Below are 6,587 nucleotides of genomic sequence, written 5' to 3'. Positions count from 1 at the left end.
GACCCTCTTCTTCAGAGTGGGATCAAGGGGCGGGGGCGAGGCCGTCCCTCTCCTGCCCGGGGAAGTCGAGGCCCAGGAGGCGGGGACCTCCGCCCGGGGTCAGGGCACGTGCAGGGTCCCGCCTTGGCTCGGCTTGTAACTTCCGCCGTGCGCCTCACCTCCCGGCGATCCTCCTGGAGGGAAGACGGCTGCTCGAGCGGTAAGGTGACGGCGGAGACGAGGACGCCGGAAGCCCCCTTCGACGCGGCGCCTCTGGGCCAGCGCCACGTGCTGCGGGGCCTTGACACGGGGAGTGGGCCCCGGGAGCCCGAGGAGCGGTGTGCGAGCCCCTGAGGAGGGGACGCCGCACGCGAGCGAGGCTGGGGGGACGTCGGGACTCCAGTCTGGAGCAAGGGCAGTTTCGAGTGTCTGTTTCCCGTGGGCACATCGACCTGTGTCTGAGGGCCGGCAGAGGGTCGTGCGTGGACACAGAAATTCGGGAGTTGTTAGCAGATGCTGCTATCTCAAGGGTCCACAAGAGTGAGACTAGGTGGAGAAAGGAATGGACAGGGGTGAACCCTGAACCAACCCGGCGTTAAGTAATTGCAAACAAGAAACCAACAAAATCATGTTAGGAATTCTGACAGTCCTTCAAGAATGTATTACAAAATTTCTTAGAAGTTATCATCGGTTACTTCTTTAGTTTTGTTCTGTTTTCTCTCAGGCCAAGGTGAGAAAAGTGCAGCTTCCAATGAATTGAGCATACATACAGTTATAAAAATGGAAACAGGGTGTGTGTTTGACCCTGCTGTCCTGTCACAATTACTAAACACATCACGAAGGAGTAGACCTCCCCTTTCTTTTCTCCCCATGTGTCTAAAATGGGAATCACAACATCACAACATGCATATTTCTTGTAAGTACTTGTATTTATCAATTTTTTTAAAAAACAAGAATAGTGCTCTCATGTAAATGAATAGAGGGAGATAAGAGAAATCTTCCTAAAGAATTCCAAGTAATACATATAGATACTCTTACTTCAGGTGATGGAGCTTGATTCCCTTCAGTTGACTGGACTTAGTGACTAAGTATGGAAAGACAAAAATGGTAACTTGACAGCAGAGGAAAATGGCAGACACCACCCTTACCACCTGATCAAGGCTAGCATCATTAGTAATGTCATGTTGACACAATGTACCACATAGTACAATGCAAAAAGCTGTTCTATGATGTCCTTCCCCAAAACCCCCAACTTCACTCATTTAAAAATAAATAAATGCAAATTGAGGAGCATCGTATAAAATACCTGATGAATCCTCATCAAAAGTGTTTGGATCATGAAAAACAAAAGATGACAGAGCAGTTGTCAGAGATGAGAGAAAACTAAACATAAAATGATTAAATGCAACTTGATGTCCTGGAATGGGATCCTGCAACACAAGTACATTAGTGGGGAAAATAATTTAGTAAAATCCAAATTGTAAGGTAAACAGTGTTGTATCAATGTTAATTTCTTAGCTTTGACAAATGTACCATACATCCTAAAAATATGAGGTGAAACTGGGTGGAAGTTACATGGGAACTCTATATTTGCCACTTTACACTTAATCTAAAATTGTTTAATTTTAAAAAGCATAGAGGGACTTCTAGCTTGACAAGATGAGTAATTACGTGGACTCATTCCCCAGTGAAACTGGTGAAAGTTTTAAAACAAGCAAAAACAAAACAAGATTTAATGTCTATGGAAAATGTTCCTAAGGATATACAACAAATGAAGAACATTTATTCAAGATGATCTATAATTCTGTAAAAGCAGTGAGAGTCTGTGGTATTTGAACTGAGACATTCATTGTCCTTCAACATTCCCAATTTAGCCAGATAGAAAATCCACTATACAGTGGTGCAGATGAGAGCACAAGGATCCCTCACTCCCAACTCCCAGTTGGAGAGTCACCTTCCCAGGAGGGGCAGGAAGTCTGCATTTCTCATCCTGCTCCTAGCTAGTTGTTGCTAAGGTTAAATTCCTAGCCAACATGGTTCCAGAAGTCTCTTCCACCAAGTCACCACTTCTGGGTTGGAGGCTCCACGTTGGGCACCATGCTGCTGAGAATACTGGTACGCTATCATTTTCACCCCCGCTGAAAAGAAGTATTTCCACACTAGGAGAGGGCAGCCTAAAAGACTTGAAGCTACTTCCCACCCACCCCACTGATCCTTCAGCTCTCCAAATGGGGGTGTCAGAGAGAAGTGGGCCATGGTCCCCACTCCCAGGTCAAGAGCACTGGCTCAGTAATTTTGCTTGGGGGAACCAGAGAACCTGGAAAGACAAACCTGGGAGTACCTTGCCTGGGGCAGAACAAATATCAAACACCACAGGACCCCAAGAACCTTGAATATTTTTGGTTCAGGCTATGGAGCAATTTGCCTCAGAACTTTGTTGAAAGCAATATAATTCTGGAACTCTCTCCTCAAACCCCATGAATGTTCTCTAGTTCTCTGTAGGTGGAAAAACTCACCAACTCCCAAATTCTCTCTGGACAGGAATGTATTAAATGGGTCACGACCCTGGAGTTCTGTAATCTTTGTGTTCAGCCCCTGTCACTTAGTGGGGAATCACCCTCAAACAGGTGACAGCTCCAGTCAGCTCTTCCTTCCAATCCTTGTAGAATCTCTCTTGTTCTCATTGAACCAGGAGCACAAACATATCCTAATCCCAAACAATGACTGTCACCCACGGACTGTAGTTCCCCATGGAGTTACACGCTAGTTTCTGGGAGCAGAGACAGGGAACTAGTAGATCAACAACCAATAGTCCGAACAATGGGAGCATTTAGGAGCCTTATGGTAAAATCCACTCTACATTCACTCTACAAATATTTCCTAGAGGAGCTGAGGGAAGGCACTTTGCAAAGTGCTGTGAAGGATATAGTGTTGAGTCATTCATACCTAGATTGTAGACAAGTGGTCCAGGGTGATGAGACTCCTCATGTCAACCATTCCTTCCTCATAGGGGTCTCTCCATATCTCTCAATTTTAAAGTAATCCTCCACTATCACTCTTCTATTTCTCTTTTGTCATTCATAATGATTTAAAAATATATTTATAGATAATTTATTTGATCAATATTTATTGAGTGCCAGTTTTTTGACAGGGCTCCACTAAACAATGGGGACACATATATACCAAAAAAGAATGCATTCCTGCTGTAGAGGATCTTTCATCCTAACAACCAATAATTTAAAAAGAAGAACAATGAAAACACTATACAATATAGGTTGAAAGGAGGGAGTGCTGTGGAGATAGGAAATAGAACAGATGAGCAAGAGTGGGAGAGTAGAATGAAAGCAGTTTTGCAGTACCAAGTAACATGGCTGGGACAAGTCTAATGAGTCATACCAGATCAACCAATTCCTGGGTACATTTTATTTATTTATTTTCCCCTGGGTACATTTTAGAGCATATAGGCAACATTCCAGCCTCCTGTTGATGGCCTACAAGGCACTACACGAGGTCTCCATTTATCTCTCTGATTCATCTTGTCCCGCTTGAACCCTTATAGGTGCAGCTCTGGCCACACTAGCCTTCTTGCCCTTCTTCAGGTACCCACCGCTCTCCCACTTGTTTCCTTGTCCTAGGTGTTTTCTGTGTGAAACACTGTTCCCTTAGCTAGCCACTGGGTGACTCATTATCTGAGCAGATTTTGAGGAGGGAAATGATTATCATAAAGGAAGAAGTTTATTCCTACAAATCCCTAGACTCAGGATGCAGGGCCGTGCGAAAACCAGGATGGGTCAGGAGGCAAAAGTGGAGGACAAAAAATGGTCCAGAACTTTTGCATTTAACACAGGAAAGGCGAGGCACGGCAGGGGAGACGGCTTAGGACTGGCTATTTTGAATACTATTGGCAGGCTTGGGGGGGGGGTCCCTATTTGTCTGGTACCAGGACCTGGGACTATCAGCACAGAATATTATCTCCTGAAGTGGGAAAGCCAGGAAGAAGGGGGTGGCTCCCATTAGGGTCTTTGGATTGTCTAATCCGCATATGAAAGGCAAGTCCCCTATCAGTAGTTTGCTATCTCTAAGAACTGGTTATCCAGGAACGGGCAGCCTCACTGCAGAGAGCAAGGCCCCAAGTTCAGAGCATCAAGAATACAGATAAGAAAATACAGTTAAGGGGCGCCTGGGTGGCACAGCGCTTAAGCGTCTGCCTTTGGCTCAGGACGTGATCCCGGCGTTATGGGATCGAGCCCCACATCAGGCTCCTCCCCAAGGAGGCTGCTTCTTCCTCTCCCACTCCCCCTGCTTGTGTTCCCTCTCTCACTGGCTGTTTCTATCTCTGTCAAATAAATAAATAAAATCTTAAAAAAAAAAAAAGAAAATACAGTTAATACACTGTGACATGGGTAGGTATGGCAGGGTTTTAAGTAAAGTGGTGATGTCACCGGATTCATATTTCAAAAAGATTACTCTGGGTGCTAGATGGAAGTTAGATTATGGAAGGGGCATGAGAGGGGGAAGGTCTGTTAGAAAGTTCTGACTGCATTCCAGATGGGTGAGGACACTGACTTAAATTAAGGTAGTGACAGGGGAGATGGTTTATCACCAAGTACAAACAGTTGACCAGAAGCGACAGGTTATCAAATTAGTAATGTGGACATGAATGTAATGGTTTCACAGTGCGGATTGTTGTTATTGTAATCTTCCCCTGCCCCACACTGCCTCCTTCACATGGTAAGCAGATTTCCGCCGATACTACAGCGCACCCTCACAGCAGTGCTTTACTGCAGAGAGACGCTCAGGCACAGATCACTGTTCTGCTGTCACAGAGCCTAAGCCAAGGGCCAGCACGGGGGACTGTGCAGCAAAGTGTTCACTGAACAGGCTTTGGCTGCTCAAACGCTGCGCATCCCAGAGGACTGGGCCCTGACCTGCTCTAAGAAGACAACCTGAGTCCCTGAACATCTGGCCTGGTAAGAGTGACGTTAGGCCTGTATCTGCAGGCCCCGCTGCATCAGTCTGACCGGGTAATTTATGCCAACAGTGTGACTCACAGAGAATGGTGGGTTTTGTATGCCCGAGGCTCTGAGCCACACTGTATCTTTGCCTTGTGCGACCCCACCGAGTATCCGTGGTCAGTCACGAAGGGACTGCATGCCTCAGGAAGAAACCCTGGACACTGAAGCCTGGGTGACTTTCCCACATTGGCGATACGTGAACATACTGTCACACATCTGTGCCGAGAGTTAAGCCAGCCCCTGTGCGACCGCACTGGAGGGAACACCTGGAAGCTTAGCTGGGCTTAGTTTCCACTGGACTTTTTACCCTGTGTGCCTTTGCCCTTTGGTGACCCTGTGTCCTTGTGCTGTCACAGACAGTAACTGTGAGTACAACAGCAGTTCTGAGTCGAGCGAATCCTCTTAGCAAACCATCAAGCAGGAAGGTGGCTTTGGGGAGCAAAGAACCCATGTATACAGGGTTATGATCTAGATGGGTGTGCTGGACAGGTTCCCTGAGGAAGTGCTATGTGAGATGAGATGGGAGGGCTAAGCATGCCCTAAATGGGCAGCGTGGGGAGGGAAGAGACCATAGCAGGTGGGAAAGTGGAGGAAAGGGAAACCGGAAGTGAAGAGAGACCAGAGTTGTGCAAGAGAAAAGGTAGTAAATTAGGCACATCCCACACCAGGTTAAGGTCCATGGATGGGCCATGTTAAGGATTTGGTTTTGATCCCAAGATAAAAAAGGAAGTCATGAAACATTTTAGGGAAAGGGGGCGGGGGGGGGAGCCCTCCATGATCAAATCGGAGCCGTATCTCCAGCTTCAGTTTGGAGAATCGACTGGACGGTAAAAGCGGAAGGTAAAGCAGAAGCTGGTGTCAGATGATGCTTGGATGGACCACGGAGGGGGCAGTGGATTGCACAGTAGCAAGGTCCCACATGGGAAACTTCACAATGACAACACCTGCTTGACACAGACACACACACAAGCAGAATAAACAGGGACTTAACAACAACAACAACAACATCCAGCAGCTAAGAACAAGGCCAGGAAGTGGAACCGGGCAGTCTGACTAGAGGGCCCACGCTCTTGACACTCCACTGCTCCAAGGAAGGCGAAAACCCAGTTGCCCATTTACAATTTAGCTCCCACCATTCACTTGTGAGATGTGTGACCTACCTGTGAGCGAGCAGATTACAGGTCGTCGTTAACCATCAGAATTCAAGGATGACATCATCGAGCATTCCAGAGGCATCCCTGCATCGCACAACTGTGAGACCAGAGGGAGCTGCGTATACTCCCAGAGGCCAGAGTCCCACAGGCCTCCAGCATCACGTCTCTATGTAGAGGGCCCTCCCAGCTGGAGCCCAACGCTCCCACTCCCTCCCAGTCACTCACTCTGACAGATCCGTCAGCCTGACGAAGCCCGCAACACCACATTCTTTAATCTCAAGTTATGCACATTTAATGATGCAGAAATCATTATGACCACATATTTTTCTTTTTGGAGCGGGAACAAAGAGTAAATGAGAAATTACTGACACACGTGCAATGCAAATAACAGCACTGACCTGGCCATTTTATCTTTGTAGAAATAAAGGCAAAAGAGGGA

This window comes from Ursus americanus, chromosome 21 (assembly GCF_024610735.1).
Source record: "Ursus americanus isolate L20-20 chromosome 21, mUrsAme1.1.p, whole genome shotgun sequence".
Taxonomy (NCBI): Eukaryota; Metazoa; Chordata; class Mammalia; order Carnivora; family Ursidae; genus Ursus; species Ursus americanus.
The sequence above is the reverse complement of the archived record's forward strand: the minus strand, read 5'-3'. Positions refer to the sequence as shown.